General features: G+C 42.0%; 1 protein-coding gene across 10 annotated transcripts in view; it reads right to left on the reverse strand.

Annotated features, from left to right (window-relative positions):
• Positions 1-21,036, reverse strand: part of ccdc85cb (coiled-coil domain containing 85C, b) — an 86,512-nt gene that overhangs the window by 17,834 nt on the left and 47,642 nt on the right. For 2 of the 10 annotated variants that reach the window (XR_004558556.1, XR_004558557.1), the window contains 3 exons: positions 19,526-19,614; positions 18,276-18,374; positions 17,462-17,504 (listed from right to left, as the gene is read on the reverse strand). The exons of the other annotated variants lie outside the window; for them this stretch is intronic. The gene's annotated coding sequence lies outside the window, so the exon portion shown is untranslated. Of the gene's footprint in view, positions 1-17,461; positions 17,505-18,275; positions 18,375-19,525; positions 19,615-21,036 lie in introns of those variants that run through there. 10 annotated transcript variants of the gene reach the window in all.

Genomic DNA, 21,036 nt, shown 5'->3' on the forward strand with positions numbered 1-21,036 from the left:
TGGCCTGACCTGCAACCAGATCTCAAGCCGATTAGGTTCCTCACTCATCAAGACCAAACTCAAAACAACAAAGACAGACAGACAGAACATGGCCATTGCCAAGAATCTTTTTTCAACTCCACATTTAGACAGGCGCTCGTGCACTTGGCTTCCGGTTTGTAAAATTATAAATTATAAATAAATGATAAATTATATTATGAAAAATATTATAAATAACTACAAATATAACCAACAACCAACCAACATGCGTCAATTACTTTCAGTCACATTGGCAGTCGTGATGTCGCATCACTCAGCATTTAAAAAATACAGACTTCTTGTCTGTTTTGGCCCCCGCTAGCTGATGACATAGCAAGCTGCTGGTCGCATTGCCTCTGTCTCTTGTAGTAAATGTGGCCAAGGGTGATGGGGGGTACCAGTCATTCTTGACAGCATTGCCTACATGGTGTGGATTGCCTCTGCTGGACAAACTACATAATGACACAATTTCTAACAGCCAAAGTGTCTTTCTGCTCCTCTATCAACCATATTATGGGCCAAACGATACATCGCTCAGGCTATAATTAGATGAGCCTTTCATATCAACATGGGAGTGCCGCAAATCTGAAATGGACTACACGTCCTTTTTATTTTGCACTACAGCCGGAAGACTGAGAAAAAAGGAGAGACACCAATGGTGCTCCCCTAGACACTGTCTACTGGTTAACAAGTTTGAGAAACCTCATTTTTGTGATATGGAAAAGCAAGTAACCCAGCAATGGCATGACGCAGTCTGCAACCTCACCACTAGACGGCATAAATTTTCAACACTGTAGCTTTAAAGAAAAAAAAAGATTTTTTTTTTTTTTTTTTTTAGATGAAAAACTATACAATTTATTGTAGGTGTGCCAACACATACAGGGGATAAATAATTCTGTGTTGAAGTGAGACATGTCAGTTGTTGATCTGACTGTTTTGTTCTGACAGAAATGGTTGTTGGATTTAGTCCCATGTGACTGAAATCTACAGTGGCCTCGCTGCACACTTGGCTGCCCCCCACCCGCCCCCTCTGTTTAACACTCGGCTCCAGGTAGCCATCATGGTGGGAAAGAGGTCAGGCAATTAAAACGCTCCCCGGCTCCCCTGCCACTCCATCCTTTATCCCCTCATCCGTCCGGCTCATCGCTCCGCCATGAGGCTGGAGGGAAAGCTACAGCTCACACTGGGATCACACAGGCGAGGCAAAATAATTACCCCGCTAAACTCAACGCGGCATCGCTTACTTCTGCCACAACTAGCACAGAGGGAGTGCAGAGGTTATTACTTATACATATCCTGAATGTAATCTTAAGAGCAGATAAAGACGGTACAAAGCACGGAGGAAAAGCAGGATAGTAGATGCTCTAAAATGGTCCAACTAAGCACTAAATACACACAGGTAGGGAAACCACATCCACAGGTAAACCATTTTTATCTCCCTGCAGCTGGAAATGAGCTTGTGTGTGTGTGTGTGTGTGTGTGTGTGTGTGTGTGTGTGTGTGTGTGTGTGTGTGTGTGTGTGTGTGTGTGTGTGTGTGTGTGTGTGTGTGTGTGTGTGTGTGTGTGTGTGTGTGTGTGTGTGTGTGTGAGTGAGAGAGAGAGAGAGAAAAGGTGACAGATTGTGGCACGAGTCCATCCCGCTCTAAACGTCATTTTGTATCACGTCAGTGTGACCCAATTCCAACCACCACTCCCTGTTTTACTGCGTCCCTTCTCATTGCGTAAGAATTGCCATTTCTGATTAGTAAAATTAATTGTGAGAGCAACTATCCAAAAGCTTAAATTGATCATGCAGCAACTTCCTTTGCTGACAACTGAAAGTAATGCTGAAGTCCCAAATCTTGGAATTCCTTGAATGAAACTTGAAGGTGGCTCCAAAAGAGAGTCAATCCCCTGAATTTTTATATATCTCATTAGTTTGAGCCAGTTAAGTAATGTTACAAAAGTGTGGCAATTAAAAAAAATCCATTTAATTATGGTCAATTACCATTATTTGTCGATTTTTTTATTCAACAGATTTATAGACAACAGTACAATTAAAGGTGTTTAATGGTGTGTGACAACAGAATCATATGTTTCATTTTTGTAAATTGAACAAAAATGTATCTGGTTTGTTAGCTATTTGAAAGTATAACATTTATTTGTGAACTTTAAAATCAGTTTGGGGTTGTAATATAGACCATCAAATAAAATAAAGATGTTAAGACCAGTAGACCCTAGGACTAGTGGACCCTCCCTTCAGGTAACAGGCTGGCAACTCATTTTATGAGTATTTTAATATAAATATGAAACAATATGGGTTGCTGTGGAGTTACATGTGCTCAATAACCATCTAAGAAGTCTGTGCTCCAGTATTTTCAGTGAGTGAAATTAATTTGGATGTTAACACCGTTAGCATTAGTTAGCAGGTGTGGGAGTGGGTCATGCCAGGATTATTAGAAGTCACGTTGTTTTGACAGTCTGGATAGCAACCACAGGGGCATAAGCGCAGAATCCCCCATGCTTGTGCAACAAAAAGTGTGTTTGTCTTTAAAGTTGACCCCGTGTATTCAAGTTGCACCAAGCATTTTTGCTGATACTAGTGGGAACGTTATGTGCAACCAGACTAAAAGTAACCTCCACGATGTTGAGTTTACGTCGGCGCTACATCAAAGTAGCTTAGTGAAACGGCACGGATAAGAGGACCAGGCTTTAAAATCCACTTGTTTTCAGATCAGATCCCACGGCTGTTTAAAAACCTGCAGTGCATTGAAATCATTCCGCTTTTATTATTCCTGGCTCGGCTTTGCCTTTCATCTCCCGTTCACAGCTGCGACACAGTGTTTGAGTACAGAGACATGGATATCCTCGCAGCGGTGTGTGCATGTGCACAGAGTATGGACAAGTGTCCGTGTGCAGTATTTGTAAAACAGGGAGTGCATGTGGGAGGGAGGGAGCACGAGCAGCCTGCAGTGGTTCTGCCTCTTGTGGCTTCATGTGTGTCCAAGGCAGAGGTTGTGTCAATTACCTCAAGATGTGTAGGAAAGAGCAGAAACAACTGCTTTTTGTTTTGCATGCTCCTTTTTGCAGAGGCTCCCAAGTTACAGCGCAGTAAAAGTCATGAAAATATGCATACCAAATTTCATGAGGCTACGACAAAAAAGCTCCAGTGGGGAGGGTCTTTTGAAAATTTGTAGGGGGCGCGATTTCACTGCAAGCATGTGCACGACGCCCAAAATATTGAATTGCAGAGGCGGCCGAATGACTTTGCAAAGTTTGGTGAGTTTTTGATCATGGGAAATGGGAGAAATTGTGGCTTGAAAAGCGTGAATAATAATAATAATAAAAAGCACAATTACAATAGGGTCCTCGTGGGACACTTTGTCGTCATTCGGGCCCTAATCAGAGCTCACTGGATGCTGAGTTACAAATCTCAGGAAATATTTTCATGATATGTTGCATCAAAATTTACCACAAACTAATCAATTAAACCTGCCAATGAAATAACAGCAAATATGCATTAATTTGAAAGTCAGGCATTATTTTGGTGCATCCAGAGATCAGATCAGCACTGTAGTGCAGAGGCTGTGATGATCAGAGACCTGCTACACACATGATCCAAAACACCTGTTGAATGTTTTTCTTGTAGATGGAGCTGCCTATAACATCATTTTCACATTAAGACAAAACTTAACAGTCAATGCAATTGGTTAAACTGGGATTCTCTTGTGTGAACCAGCGGACTCTTGTGCTGCAAGTTTGTTTAAGTCTAAACAATCATTAATTAAACAGCCACAGATTTGTTAAATGTAAAAGTATTTTGGGAAATTTTTATATTTGAAGGAACAGATTTGAAAATGAAAATAATCCAGGTTGAAATCTTGGTCAGATAAGACCCTTATTAAAGGGGTTGTAGTGTGCAAAACCATGGCTCAGATAAATTCACTTTGTTACAAGCCTAATCGCATTCGAACGTCGATAGACAATTGCTTCATTGCAGGAAATTCTTTTAAAAACAAATAGTTTCAGAAATTAATCTATGAGAGTAGGGTAGTTATCCAAAAATTTCAAAATCCACTGTACAGTTTGATGAATAATAGGACAGCGCAGTCTCGTTTGAACCCTGCGTGATATTGCCGCTCCCATTGTGCAATATATTCACAGCATAACTTCACACGTGTTTTTTTTTTGTTCAGTTCCCAGTGGAGAAGGGAAGACTTGGCAAATGGGAGACATTGTCTCCGTAAATGTTAGCCTACACAGCTAACCAGATTAGCTACATTCTCTCGCCAGCAAAACCGCCTTGACACGTTTGTGCTCGGGTCATAAACAAACTGCAACACGTCCACTTTCCCACCGTACTGTCACTTTTTCTTTGCATTTTCACTCCGTTTGCATGTAATTTGCAAAAAAAAACCTTAGAGAAAATGTCATGTTTTTTAAATTATGTCATATTTTACCCCTTTAGTGCCTGCCCTGAAACGAGACTGTGCTGCCCAATTGAGACATTTTATTTAACCATCAATGCAGTTCTAAGTATTAAACCAGAACTGAGCTTCAGAAACTCAATGCATGTGCATCTGTCTGTATCACGATGTAGAGTCTGTACTTTGTTTACTGTCTGAGTTTGTGCATTCTTGTTTTTATTATTAATAAGCCATTCATTAACATTTACAGAGGCAATTTTCATTGGTGACAAAATTTACTGTGCATCTGGATGTTAGCAGAGTGGACTGGCGTAAAGATAATTAATACAACCCTGTTAGCTCAGTCTTGGACAGAGGATCAGATGAGAGATCCAGATCTGGCAGATTGTTGGCTCTTGGTGGAAATACAGCTCAAATATGTGCAGTTTGAGTTACGATGGCACTGGCTGTTCCTGCCAGTGTTTGTGTCAGTGAGGCAGAATCTCCCTTTCGGGATGGAGGCTGCATGATGTCAGCGAGGGTTGTGTTGCATACTGTACACTTGCGTTCTGTGTGGTCCCAGAGGTTTGTATCGATACCTCCAATCTCGCCTGTATGTGCTTGTTTTTGCATGAGGGTGTGCGTTATGCGAATACCTCCCCTCGGTCATCACCAGGGCAAGTCGACCACAGTACGATAAGTCTCCCATGCTGAATTAATGAATTAAAGCACATATACCAAGGGCCCCTGGAAAGGCTTCAAAGGTCTGACTGGCTCATCAGCTGGCAGTGAGCTAACCCGATCTGACAAGACATGGCACTATCTCTTCACCTTCCCACGCACTCTGGAGAGTCAATGGGTGAGTGTGATAGAAAGACATGTTTTTTCATGTGAATGTAGCCAAGTGTGTGCGTTTCTCTGCACGCAATAACAGCAAACGCACAAATTCATTCTTGAAGAGAGACAATTCCTGCTGCATGACAAGTATTGAAGTTAAAGTGCAGAATATGCAGCATTCAAAGTCCTATTTGTGTGCACCTGTATGCTTTTACTCACTGGCGATAGCTAAGGGCCCCTTCACACATAGTGCGAAGTTTGGTTGATTACGGCGAAACAGCGCAAAACAGTTTGAAATTAGCGCACCACAAAACATCGCGCCAACAGGCAGGCGTGCACAACCCCGGTGCGAGAGTTTGTGCACGTGCCGGTGTCTTTCGAGCAGGAACACAGTGGCAGGTGCAGCCCATCGCGCCGCTTATGTGGAATAAATAAAAAATAAAACCAGCTGGTACCTGTGGGACCACATCGCACCGCTTATATGGGGGAGAAGAAGAGGGAAAAAAAGGAAAGAAAACAAACACACCACCACGGGATTCGTATGAAGCACCATATACAACCATCGCATTGTATTAAATCACTCTTATCAAGCGGGCAATACAAGTATGATCCATCTGTTCCTCTGTAGATGACCCATGGTCACTGACATACAGTATGAAATGACATGAATGAGAAGCAGTGTGCTCTGATGTCCACATCTACTTGTCAGGTGCGTCTAGACAGCCGCGTGTGCACCGTTTCAACCTGCGGGGCTGTCAGTGTCCGCTCCGCGCGTGTGGTCACTGCAGCTTGTCGCCACCACGGCGATACATGTTTTTTATTTATGTCCACGTAAATACTGCAATCAGACACACGCGCCTCACAATAGACAGTTGTTAGTCCATGTCTGTCCAACACAGTAGGTGTTGTCCAGCTGGAATGTCTAGATCCACAGATTCTGTATGCTACAACAATGCACAAAAATACCAAATGCAACATAAACAAGAAGCATTTTTAACCGGTGCAACTTATACTCCAGTGCGACTTATGATTTGTTTTCCTCTTCAAGAGGCATTTTTTAACAGGTGCAACTTATACTCCAAAAAATATGGTATATAGATGTTCAGCTGCTCAGTAATCCAAAGGAGTTTGCAAGATTGCAAATCTTTCTGCTAGCTTGCATTACACTGAACTCTCCATTACCTATTGTACAATATGTGCTGTCATTATGCTAACAACAAACACTAACAATGCAATGTTACCGTAACTGTTCCATCATATTTGTGTAAAATCCTATAACATTTCTTATCTGTCAAAATTGTTCTTTGGCTTCTGAGGTTTCCAGTTCCTGTTGCGTCAACTTGTCAAGAAATGTACCAATGTCCATGGGGAGGCTCAAACCACAACTTCTGATTATGACAGTAAAGAACAATTACACTTTGCACCTGTAGGGGGACCCCAAGAGCAATGCTTGTATAGTGGCGCTTCAGACATTTTCATCATTTTGCCTCAGCAAGTAATACAGTTTTATAAAAGTAGGAAATTAAATGTTTTTTCCTTAAGGACAGATTGACGTACTGCTTTGGTACTTTTTTAATCACAGTACTTATCTTGTGTTTTATCCCATAAACTGGCTTTTTTTGTTTGTTTGTTTTAGTGACCACATTAACAGATAATCAGTTAAGCTCCACCACAGAGGTAAATAAATAACAGCTAAGTGAAGGAAGTTAAGATAAGCTGTTGAAAGTAATCACTTGTTCATTTCCTTATCTGTGTATAAACGCTGCCGACCTTTGACGACCTGCAGTGTACTTGTAAATGCTCTTTCTGACGGGCTGAGACGGAACCTGGGACCATGACCCCATCCAGACTGTATGAATGAGTAATACTTCAGAGTATGTTGTGTCAGTTCTCCTTTAGTGAAACGGTTGTAATCTCCAAACGACCAGAAAATAATGAACTTCAGATAATCAGGAAGACTCACAAAGAAAATAATTTGCTGCTTTGACTATCGAATCGAGGCTAGCGCTCATAAAATAACAGCCTTCATTCTGTTTTTTTACAGCCGGGTGCCCTTCCTGGTGCTAACTATTCCTGACTTTACCTGAGCTGGCAGCACAAACAATTTGAGCTATGGTGTCTTGCTCACTTCAACACATAGACCACGATAATTCAGGCAACGAACAGCTGACCCGGAACAGAACATTCAGTAAAGAAGGCACGAGTGATGTAGTTTAAATTTACCAACAAGTTAATCAATGAGCAACGGACATGCTAGCATGCGTACAGACCCTGCACTGCCTGTAGCCTTGAAATATGAAACTCAAAACGGAGCAATCTGAGTTCAGTCGCTTGTGTTTTAATGTTTCAACACTAGAGCAACTGGAATGTTTCAAAACTTTTGTTGTGTCCAGAACAGGTTTTGAAATACTCCAGAGCCATATTTGAATTAGCATAACTAATTTGTAGTACCAACGAGACGTTTTGACAGTGTCCCCAGCCACACGTTCTATCTATTTTTTAATTCGGTTCCATTCTTTTGTGGTTTTTGTGATAAGTTGAATTCAACACATTATGAAATTGGTCCTCACATCTTTTCTCTGACTGTCTCATCTGCCTTCACCACTTCGAAGCTCATGTCCTCACATGACCCCCATACCACTGTACTGACTTCATGTGAGTAAATATTCCACTCACCTGAAGCCGTACAACGTCCCCGAGTGGAAATGGTACACCAATTTAAATGTTCAGACCCAAGCATCGATTGGTCTGTTTCAGTGCAAGTGGTGCAGAAGAGACACAGAGACAGACAGACAGGAACAGAGTTTATTTATAGGTGGTCCAGGAGACACGAAGACCGATGTGTGTCGTGCCGCTGTCGCACATCCTCCCCTGTCTCCTTCACTCACTGTCACCGACCTCACCCGGCATGCAGATGTCTTCACAAGCCTGCAGCCAAAAGCGCGCCTCCACATGTTCGCGATCATACAAGAAGACACGTACAAAATGTAAGCAGCAGTGTCGACTTTATTTAAAGAATCGGCGATAATCAACCCACTTCGAGTCCTGCCGCCTTCTGTCCTTAATCTTTTGATTAGGGTCGTGTGTGTGCATGAGATGGCGAGTCACCAACACAAATGAAATACGTGATATTGAAGATAAAGCAGTTATGTGTCATAGTTTGTCCAGAACTCAGTGCAGCAGCTATTAATTTCATGTGTGTACAACCAGTTGCACATGTTGTGCTGTTAGAATATTGCAGACTGTGAGGAAAACAAGTTGAAACAAATCTGATCCAAATCCTCCCCAGGGTACTCAAACAAATACCACCAATAGGGGGAGCAAATGTGTACATTCGATTGCCATGAATTGGCAGTGTGTCCACTTGTCTTGATGATTACAGCTCAACCCAACACTTCCACATTTTGGGAGTGAAACAGCCTGAATCTGATTTTATTTATTCATTTATTTGTTGCCTGTGTGTGACACAGATCTGAGTGAGGTGTATAACCGTGTAACCATTCTGCATCTGATGTTGTTTCTTCTCTCATCAGATTGGAGCCACTCTGCATATTTAGTCTGAAATCAGGATCCTGGAAATCTGATGTCCGCTGTGGAATGGTCGGATCTAGTTACATCTCATTGTACAAACATGAATGTGATTCGTTCAGTAGGAGAAAAAAAAATCAAAAGAAATATCTGTTTAGGTGGATTTCAGCTTAATGTGAACCCGACTACAGTTTAGTCCAAGGACCCCCTTGATGATTTACGGTGTATAGCTGAAAGCAGATATCGCAAGTGAATTTGTTTCTTGGTTCCTTCATTTGTCCAACCACGGTCAGTAAACAGGTAACTGTAGCCATCACTAACACAAAGGGATGGTCACGGTTTCAAGTCCCAAACTAAAGCTTTCCCGTTGAGATTGTGAAAAGAGCCATCTGTTGTAGTCAGCGGCTCCTCTTCCTCTCCAAAATCGGATAAATTGTACGGCTTTCTCCGTAAGACTCGCCAAGTCATGACGTCACTTTTCACTGCAAGGAACGCCCATATTAGCAAGAATTTTTTTTTCCAATTGTGGCACTGTCATTTTCCTAAAACTAATAATAATACTATCACAGTTGTAAGGTAACACATGTAGAATAAATAGTTTCCAGCACCCAGAGTTTCAGCTGACTGCAACACATCATGTCTGTTGGTGGTGCAATGCACTCTGGGTCGATTTTTGCTGATATGCAATGTGCAGTTAGAATGAGGCATACTGCTGCTGTATGTAGAAAGTTCACTAAAGTGATAGTATTTCTGTCAAACAGTGATCAGCCATCAAAGCTCCCTGAGGTGAAGCAGTGAGGTGAAAGTTGGAAACTTTTAGGAAAAATAAAATATTACTTCTAGAATGCATCATATCACCTTCTATGTGGGCGTAAAAGTAAACAGGTTCGAAGCACAGCTGTGCATTTTCCTCTCTTTTTGTTCATCATTAAACCTAACAAAAAATCTACAGTGTTAAATTGCTCTATAAAAGTAAAGCACATCCTTCTTAAATCATATTTACTGTATATTTAGTCGTCCAAACATCTGGATGCCATCGCGGCTGTGAAACACTTTGCAGAAGAGTCCAGGCTTTACCTTACACAACCCACCGCAGTATGTAAATAAACACCAGGGGGCATTGTGGGTAGAGGATGTCCTCCCAGAGCCTGTGGTTCTCTGTAATCTCATTCCGCTCCTCGTTGCCACAGTTTCGCCACCCCAAAACCCCGTGGTGAATTAATTTGCATAAATTCTGCAGAGCACCCCGTCGCTTTAAAGTCTGACAGACTGCTGAGCTGACAAAAGGTTGTGCTTATGCAAAGTCTTAACAGTGGGCAGTTAGACGGTAAATACAGAGGACGGTCCTCAATAAACCCCTTCATTATGTGGCTCTGAAAAAGCCATCTGCATGCGGGTTCTCATGCAGCATGCAAAAACGGGGCTTCTTCCGTTATGTAACCTTTTCTTTCCAGTGACTTCATCTCGCAGTTTCATTACTGACGACAAGAATAATAAAAAATCTCTGCTTTCATTCTCATGCAAATCATACAGAAGGCGAGCACAGGCGAGAATCACACGCCGACATCACTGCCTTAGTTACCTCCCTTAAATGCTTTGTTATGGTGGACTACATCTCAAAACAGCAGGAGCACTCCAACAACATGCAGGAAATCTGAAAACGCATCATAAAAAACATTAACAAAGCAGTGAGGCATTTATGGCCCTCAGCCCTGTACGCTGCACATTTGGCTGGTTATTATGGACAGCCACATGTGGCATAGACGCACCCCTCAGTAAGTTATCTGCATGTGCATAAACGCTGCTCCACCAATCAACTTTGTTTTCTAATATAATGGCCAAGAAATTATGAAATTTCACAAGGTGTCTCTCTGTCTGTTTTAATGAATTTGTAAATAATACAAGCAACACTATGTCTGTAGCCATTTCCAATAAATTTGTATATAAACCCAGTATCCAATTTATCCAATAAACATATGCTTGTTGTCAGTTGTTTCACTATACAGTGGAACCTCGGTTTTAGAACGGCTCTCTTTACGAACAGTTCGGTTCACGATCATAATTTTGAACAAAAATGCATCACTTTTCAAACAAAGTCTTGGTTTACAAACACTTCCGCCACAGTAGGTGACAGTAATGCACCATGTTGGGTTGCAATCAGCCACTAACTTGAAAGAAGAAGCACGAAAGTCTGTCTTCGGGTGTTTATTAAATCATATTTTTGGGGACTGCGTGGTAGTTCTCTTAACGGTTTTTTTGTGGACATTAAAAGTTATGAGCTGCATTTTTCCAGTAATCATACATTAAGTGGAGCTAATGGGTGAAGCTACTGACAGCTGCTAAATGTGCTAATGCTGTTACCATACAACTTTAAATCCGACCAGAGTTTCACTGCAACAGAGGCGTCTGATCTATACAGATGTTCAGTTACCTGACGTTCTTATGGTCTCCTCTGTACAGGTAAGGTGAAATTAAATTGTGTATTTTGTTATAATTACTGTACATATTTGTATAAGATACTATGGGAATTCTTTGTATTTTCTTTGCCTATTATGCATGACATGCTGTTAAAAAGTTAAAAACACAGTGTTCTTTTTGGGGCCAGGAACTGATTAATCCATTTTACATTGTTTCTTATGGGAAAATTGGTTTCGTTTAAGAACAACTCTGTTTAAGAACAACATTTAGGAACCAATTAAGTTCTAAAACCGAGGTTCCACTATAATTTGCTATTTATACATTTACAGAAACTGCGCTATGTGACCTCCAGCTTGTAGTAAGTGCGCCATAAAATATTTGTCCAATGGGTATCGGTAAGTTCTAATGAGCTGTTGAATGAGTAATGAAGCTTTTGGTGAATTCAGTTGGCTAGTAGACTCACTCAACACTTCGATGAAGCTTCGTATCACCATCACTATTCCCTGTTTGTCATTGCACAATGTTTGTTAATATGAAATATTTGAGGCCAAATTCCACATTCCAGTGTATGTTACAAACACAGCTATCTGTGTGTAACTATCTGCAATTTCTCATGTACATGACTAAATGTGTTTTTACACTTTTGTCCTCTGGATGATTGTCCTGTAGAGTCCCAAACAAGCCACATTGTAGCAAAATGTAAACACGAGAAGTCCAAAACCATCATGTGGGTAGTCGAGTTGTGTTTAAGATGCAGAGACAATAAAGAATTTGGTCACTTTAACATAATATGGTCCCCATAATATGGTCCCATAATATGGTCGCGGACAATTAAACAAGCATTCGTATCGAATCATTAACAAGGAAGCCCACTAATGTTGCCAGGTCTGTCAGTATTTAGACAGTGACACAAGTTTCACAATCTTGATTCTGTACACAACCACAACAGAGGTGACGTGAACCAATCAGGATGCACTTCTTGTGTTGACAGTCAGCTTTAATTCAAGGGGTTTAACAATTCTTCCTTGAGCCAACCACTACATTTCTTCCTAATTTCACATCTTGATGAAAATGCCCTCTGACAAATACAAAAATGGCCACAAACATTCATTCCTTAGGGCCCCTTCACACATAGTACAAATAAGTACAACTCAGGGCGACTCATGGCGAAACAGCTCATATGAGCAAACCATGAAAACATTGCGCCGATGGGCAGGCATGCACAATCCCGGTGCTATGGTTCATGCACGCGATGGTGTCTTTCGAGCAGGAACACAGTGTGAGCAGCTGCACCATATTACGCCGCTGATGTGAAGAACAGTAAAATAAAAACCAGCTGTACAATTAGTGAATGTCACTGGGTTGATATAAAATACATAAAAGGGGATGCAATACAGAACCATGTGGTAAAAAAAAATGTCACTCACGGGATTCGAACCCGTAAGCTCTGATTACCAGATGGAAACTTTACCACTGAGCTGCCATCGCTGTCCTGTAAAAGGTGTAGGCAAATACCTGATGTCAAGAAGGACATTGACGTATTTTAAAAATAATAATAAAACCACACACCATATAAAAACACCACATTTTATTGAATCGCTCTTATCAAGTGGTCAATACAAGGATGAACCATCTGTTCCTCTGTAGATGACCCATGGTCACAGACATACAGTCATAAAATGACATGAATGAGAAGCAGGGCACTCTTATCATGTCCACATCTACTGGCAGCATGTCCAGTTGGCCCTGCACACATGTCCTGCCCGACAAGCATGTCTTGTGGACAGCTCGCCACAGGACTGACACTCATCATGTGGAACAGAGCTCAAGTGGGTCACGTGACATTCAGATCACCGCTGCGTGTTATGATCTGATGGTCCGGATCACCTGGGGTAGCATGTCATGTGTGCATCGTGCACGCGCTCGCTGCAGCCCATTGCAACAGCGATATATGTTTTTATGTATGTTCACATGAGGACAGCAAGCAGACACATGGGTGTCACAGTGGACAGTTGTTAGTTCATGTCTGTCCAAACACGGAACGTGTTTCCTAGCCGTGACGTCCAGAGCCACAGATCTCCACAGCCGCTCCTGTGGGCGGCCACAACTCCTGTCAGTTCAGCGCACACACCAACGTGTCACTGTGTCTGTCTGCAGAGCCACACTCGACTTGGGGCACTTAGACAAATTTCACATCCAGCTCGACAGTGATTGTCTGCTGACTGTTTTCGTGTTAACAGTGCGAATGGCCACACATTTTCTGTGTCAAGCGAACGGTGTTAGATGTTCATGTGTGTCAGCTGCAATTGGCCGACACCTGCTGCGAGACGGTTCGATGGGCTTGCACAGCGCACACTCAGTCTTTCAGCTGCTGGTGTGCGCAAATAGTTAGCAACAGGTGTACGAGGCATTGGAGGCAGCTATGATTTTACACGTTTTGCATACGATTCCTGCTTCACGCGCAATTCATGCGCAATTCGACCAAATCGGTACTATGTGTAAAGGGCCCTAGAGGCTGCGATAACACGCAACTGTCTTTCCCGCAAAATTATTTATAGAAAAAATGGCGAAGGCTTCAATTAAAGTGACTTAGAGCACGAAATACACATGTTATCTGGAGCTTCATCAATGATTAACTCAGCGCTGGTAGAAAAAGGGATCTCTGAAGGGATATTAGCTCAGTCACTGCCACACAGAGGGAACACAAAAAAACCTGTGTGTAAGAGCTGTCCAGTTGGACCTTCATCTCGTCCAACTACAGCTAAAATCGGATTGATGTTGGAAACGAGTTCCATAGCCTTTGACAACCTCAGCAACAGTGCGTTGAGACGTGGTGAAACTAAGCAAAGGCGACAGCGGTTGTACTTTGCAATCATCAGAAAAAAGAGGCCATTAGAAAGGAAACAAGACAAAGAGAGTTGGGATAAAGAGATCAGCGATACAGTGCACAAGACAGAATGAGCATAATAACCAAGGGAATTCTGTTCTATCCCCTTATTAAGCTCGGTGCTGGTTCAGGGCTTAGCTGCAACACTTTTCTACAGGTCTGCAAAATGTAGCTCCAGAGTCTATTTTCAGGGGGTTCCTCTTTCTTTCTGAATTGAGACTCGACTTACACGGTTGGAGTAAAGCGGCCGATGCGTTTTGAGTCGCAGACAGCTTCATCCTCTGCTGCAGGACGGAACAATCTAACAAACACACAAACAGAGTAAGAGGCTATTTTTATCCCGCCAACATAAAATCTGCTTGTAAGAGGCAGCAGCAGTAAAATAACATTTTAATCTTCCAAGTGTCTGCACACGCTCTCTCTCCTCTGGCAATGGCAATAAGCCGAGCAGAGCGGCTGGAGAAAAAAGGAGGGAGAAATGCTAATGCTAATGTGCACCTTTGTGTACAAGTGTGAACGGCGAAGTCAAAACATGAGAGACATCAGACAGGAAGAACCAAGTGAGTGTAAACACTGCCAACCTTTTCAGGAGAAAAACCACCTTGACATGCAAACGTCAGGCTATACTCCCAAGTTATTTGTGCTTCCGTGGTGTCTGCCCGGCTGCACCGAGAGCGTGTTTTCTCCACACGTGTATCCGGATATGCCAAACATTCCTAAAGTCCTTCAGCTTGTTTAATTGCTTCCATTTTTTTTAAATGGACCTGGAGTACAGAACTATTCAGGAGTGAAATGTCTCTTCACACCACAGGCGTAGCTCAGAGGTTGAGTTCAAGTTTAAACCAATCCCAAATTATTCCACTCCACAGAGGCGGTAGAAACCAGGATTTTTGAAGCTTAATTGAACCAAATGAACTGGTTTGTGATTGGCTGTTTCAAACCACTCCAAAAAAAAAAAAAAAAAAAAGGCTACAGAATCTTGTTCAGTATTGGAGACAAGCTCCATACAGGTTCAGTTACACCTGCTCCTAATTTCCATCATCCATCCAGAATCCCCCAACCATCCAATAGGTGGCAGATATGTCTATCTAATATTACACAAGCACAATAAAGTTGCTTTTTTGTGTTGATCTGGTGCCACAAAGGTAACCAGCATCTAATCACACTATCCTTGCTATAAGCCCTTTTAATTTGATGAATTATGAGATGATAAAATTTATAGTTTTTAAGTTACTGGAAGGGATGGTCACTAATTCACTCAATGCATTTTATGGGATAAATGCCTAGGCTTTAAGAAAACTTGGGAAAGGATTCAAGTTAAACCCAAATTCAAAAAGTCTAGCCTTTTACACATATCAGCATTTTCTCAAAGATTTGTCCAGTTTTATTTATTTTTTATTTGTTTTTGTAAATTGCTCATTTTAACTATATTAAAATTCTATTCTTAAAATTATATGCTGCACCTGTTTATCCACATGAACCCATACATTTTGCAGAATCTGTTCCAAGAAATGGAGCCCAGCTGGTGTATCAGTTAGCTGATAATATCAGCCAGTATGTGGCCTTTCACGATCATATCGATATCTGCATTTTTTGAAGATTTCAAAACTTTTATTATACAAATCAAACAATGCCGACACACACTTTGGCTGGAAATTAGGATATTCTGTAGTTTGTCCAGCAGAAGGTGTGCCGATGACATTGCTTACAATGCTGTCAAGCATAGCTGGGGCCCCATCACCCCTTGGTCACACTAGACAACAGAGACAGAAGCAAAGCGACCAGCTGCCATTCATTTTCAAATCAGAATGGGCATTTTATACCACCAGCTAAACTGGCCTAAAATAGATGAGGAGTCTGTTTTATGCAAATGTTGAAAGATGTGAAACGGTGACTGCCAATCTGAGTGAAGGCAGTGTCACGTACATTGTCTGGTTTTTGGTTACATCTGTAATAGTTTTTTAAAATAAAGTTTATGTTTAAGCTCAAGGGCATCAAGTCTCAATACATTTCTTCATCATAAGTATTTGATACCAAAATGTTTGGAATCATTATCATTTTTTAATGTATATTTCGGCATCATAATTTTTTTGTACTCCCTCTTATCAGCATTGGTATCACCCCCCCCCCCCCCAAAAAAAATCTATATCAGTCGGGTTATACCAGGAAAGGCCCAAATATTTTACCAAGTTTCATGCAAATTTGTTGTATTAATGTCCCTTTCTTGCAATTAAGAATGCGAGAAAGGGACATCTGGGCGACTGTATCAACATGGCGGCCACCATGAAGGAAGCCCGCTTCCATTTAGATATGAAGGGCTCATTTTAGATTTATGAAAACACCCTGATTCAATGTTGAAGGCTAATAACACGTGCTATATTTAATTTCTGAAAATAAAACACCCCTGAACCCTACATAATGTAGCTTTAAAAGTTTTTAGTGCCAACAACCAGATGTAGAGACTGAATAACAGCGTTACAGAGTAGGTACTTCATGTGATGAGCAGTGATGGAACATAATACTGCCCCATTTGCGTGTCAGCAATTAATCATACCAGTATATGTTTAATTGCAGCTAATAAATGTCTTCACTGAGCACTATTCTTGAAAATGTCAGACCCGCTTCTGCCCTTAAGGCAATAATGACTTTTACAACTGCTGTGAGCCCACATCAAGTAAGTATGAAATTAGGGCATTACATTTTGTATCATCAGATGATGGAGTGGATTATGGAGTTATATTTCCTGTCAGCCAGCGCACGGGGAGGCTTTAAATGTCATTATACATTGCGCTGTGGTAGCGCTGGTGGCCCCATTTCCAGAACTGCCACTGCAGCACTGAAGCCCTCCATCCTTTAAATAGTTCTAAACCCTGCTGCTGACTTTATGGCCATTAGGTTTATTAGTTTATTAGTTGGGGGGGGTGCTCATCCAGGGCAGAGTCAGGCAGACGAATGAAAGTATTATGTGGCAGATAGCTAAAACTGTCAATGTCGAAATATCTATGGACCTGTTTGTATAGTTTAGGTTTTATTTTATCCCTAAGCCTAGGCTCTTCGTAGACTGAGATCATCATGTAAACCTCCATATGGAGAAGAAAGTGGACAGTCAGTGAATCTAGCTGCCAGTCGTCCGCACTTCGCCAGCTTTTCGAGATAAAAACGCTTTGCACTATACATGCTGAAAGGTCCCTTTGTAGCTTCTTGTGTTCTATGTTGCAATTCAGTCTTGTGAGGGTGTTTACAGAAGGAATTGTGGGTACTGGAGGCAGCAGGAGGTGCAGGTTTATTCAGGTGGTTTTAGTTAGATCCTGATCTCTGTCTCTCTTTCGCTGGTTGCCATGCTACAGGGGCCCTTTGAACTGGTTCCCAGAGAGGTGCTGTCTGACGGACAGCTTTGATCCGGCGGCATCGCCCAACTTTCTCCACACCACCTTGCACAGAGAAAGAGAATCTGAAAGTTAGAGGAGACGCAGACAGAGCAACAGCAGGTAGGAAAAAAAAACTTTTTCTTCTGGAACTTCAAACGCTCGTATGTTCACTTTGCTGTTCCGAGGTTACCGTCCTCAGTCTCTACTGCTCTCTGATGCTGGTATCTCAGAGTGAAAGACGCCCCAGGGGAACCCCGGTGACATTACAGAGGTGCTATTGTTGAGCTCCCCGGATTCCAGACCTGTTGCATACCTCTGCAGGGCCCAGATAACCCTGCTTTCTAATCAGTGAAGCTTTTAACCTGAATTCAGCCTTTCATCACCAGGCAGAGACGGAGGACGGGGAGGTGAGTGAGGCGCCTTGGAGTTCAGAGCTGCAGCTGAAACAGGGTGAAGGTTGAAGTGCGCAAACCAAATGAGACTAAATGAGGCCACCTCGTTTGTGAAAGCTGCTCAGAAGGTGACCTCATTCAAACCCAGAGTGAACTCGACATCAAGAAGTAACCCACGGGTTCACATAGTTAACACTGTTGGTAAAAATGAGATTTGATGACTGGAACCCGTACAAGCCGCTGCCCTCGGATACCTCCTGGAATGGGCAGAAAGTGAGGATGGAGCAGGTTACTCATGGAATATAATTTCTTTTGGCTCCTCCTGTTTTGTTACGGGTCACCACATGTGGAGTTTGAACCCCTGACCTTCTTGCTGGCACACTGCTAACCATTGCACCACCGTGGTAGTGCCTTATGAGATTAACACGAGGGTGACACTTACGTTACACATCTCTCTGACAATAGCCTTCTCTTTCTCACTGAGGTCGTCCTCGTACTCCTCTGGAGTCTGTTTGTCCAAGTTGTCGTGGACCTCCAGAACCTGTGGCAGAAGCAGGGACGATCGATTTGTACATATTTGTTTTAACTCAAATGGTCAGTCACATTATCATTATTAAAGACAGTCAGTATCGTGTGAGAAACGGCAAGTTGAGTGGATTCACAATACAGTGCGCCACTAGCGGTCCGCTCGGAACTCCATTGCCAAGATCGACATTAACGTGGATCGCGCAGATGGTGGAGAGAGGAAACGTGCATCGAAATAGGATCACAAATGAAAACAGCTTCTGAACTTCTCAAAAAGAAATGAAAATCATTGACGTAATTTGCTGGAATTGTAGCTGTGAGTTAAGTTTTCCGTCCACAGTGGTCACCCACGTCTGGGTTTTTGATGGACACTTTCCCAACCACATGGTGGCACATCATCTTGTGAAAGGCGAGTTTACGTGCACACACTTGGCATCACAGATCCTTAGATAAATTAACATCTTCATATGTGATCATTTGTGCTTCGTTGATAGTATTTGCTAAATGATGAATTAATTAGGAGTCCTTGGAGTAGAGAGCTGTTGCTTCTTTTTTCCACACATTGCTGCATTTGTAGCCGCATCTTGTTTGGTTTGTGGTCCACTACATTTTAAATTTGCTACATTTGGGACTGGAATTCATTAACCTCAAGTTACCCTCGGACCCATAGTGGTTTTTTTTTTGTTTTTTGATAAATTAATATATGCATGCCCGGGGCTGGATAAGATCTTAATGTGCCAATTTCAGATCTGTTCTAGATGTTCTTGTATTATTTGCTCCTCAGTGTTTTTAAGATGAGCCGCTCCTATTTGATCATCGTGTGAAAAAGCGGTGTTAAATTTTTCCTTGCAGGTTGTTTGGATGCTGCACTCTAACGAGCAAACATTTCTCTGCATATTGTTCCTTACATTAAGCATTTAAATGTTAATGTATTTAGAGAGAGGCAGATTTGAACAAGTTAATCAAACAGCTCTTTTTCCAGCCAGTACAGCGATATCAAAAGGTCATGTGATTGCATGGGGTTTATAGTCCTTCTGTGCTCTTTTATTATAGTCGTTACCCAGAATGTTTATCTATTTACGATTTATGACTTTTTAAAAACTTAAAAAACAGTTCTATTTTGCAAAAATGACTCGATTTTTTTAAAAAAATTCCACTGTACAGCACCTTCATAGCGTGCACAACAGCCTCTGGTTTCTGGACGCACGACGAGTAACCTGTAGCAGGTGATGACTCACTGGTTGGAGACCTGTACCCTGCAAGGCAGAAAAAAAAGAAAATGAATATGTAAAATTTGATTTTTTTTTTTTCTTTTCTCTTTTCAATTAAGATTTCCACCTCAGTACACAGATGTGTGTGGGGCCTCTACACCCACGTTACCTGGTGGAAACAGCAGGACCCACCCCTGCATGTTTAATTGTAAATGGTGGATAAAAACAAAGATCACGACGCCTTTAAGAAATCTGAGCTGTGTGAATCCCCCTGTTCATGTCGGAGGACCACTGAGCAACATTGTTAGATTAAAGGTACAGTGTGTATTAGTGTCATCTAGTGGCGAGGCTGTAGATTGCATTATGCCATCGCCGATCACAATTTTGCTTCCCTTCATTTTTTTCCACTTCTTTGATGACAGATTTATGCTCCCTTAACTTTTCTTCTGATGAGCAATATATATGAACCTCCATTTAACAAAATAAGCATTCTCACACTTTTTAGCCAGCACTAGCAACCAGTAGACAGTGTATCAGGGAGCAACTTCTTCTTCTCCTTCTTCTTTTTCTTCAGTCTACCACCTGTACTGCAAAATGCAAAATGTGATGTAAGTATGTCCCTTTTGGGCTACTGTATTTGCATGGTAGTGCAGCATAGTGGTCTCCATGAGGGGCCCGCTCCCATGTACATATGAAAGACTCATTCTAAGATCATGAAAACACACTGATTTATTGGTGCAGGCTATTATAGATTAGTAAAGAGACAGTTTTATATATTCCATTCGTGCAAACAGACACCCATGAATCCTACACACTGTAGATTTAAGCGTTTATTGGATTAGTAGGTATTGAGTAGGACTCCTCCCGTCATCTTAAATAATCAGTGCACTCCTCATCACTGCGAGTTTGGTTCAAGATTAAAACGACATTTGTTGCAGCGCTTGTCCCCTGCGTGATATGAAGCATCAGACGGAGCTGCTACCTGCACTGTGTGATTTAACCTGCTGTGAAGGGAGCAGCCAGCCAGGAAAAGGTCCAGGTTTGTTTGACTCATCCTGCCCTCCCGGGTGCTTCCACACAGTGTGTCTCTGTTCGAGGGACATCGAGATCTCTGGGGCACACAATGGCTTCATTTACTGTTCTCTGGCATCAGGGCCTTGGTGGATTAGACACAGCTCTGTGACTCCGTTAGCCAAGTTCAATTCTCTGCTCACCGGTGATGGGTTTGTCAGCACACCCCCCACACACCCGCTGGCCCAATTTGGGTGCCAGAATGAGTCCACACAACCTAATAATGGTCCAACTACACTATAACTGTGTGAACCCTTCAATCACCCTTCAAACCCTTCAATTTGTTCATATCACATCATTCATCTGGATTTAAAAAATTGTTGGTCAGAGAGTTACGGCTTGAGAGCAACTAATTGAACAAACTCCAAAAAAACAGACAACTGTCTTAAATGTGCT

This window comes from Thalassophryne amazonica, chromosome 21 (genome assembly GCF_902500255.1).
Source record: "Thalassophryne amazonica chromosome 21, fThaAma1.1, whole genome shotgun sequence".
NCBI lineage: Eukaryota > Metazoa > Chordata > Actinopteri > Batrachoidiformes > Batrachoididae > Thalassophryne > Thalassophryne amazonica.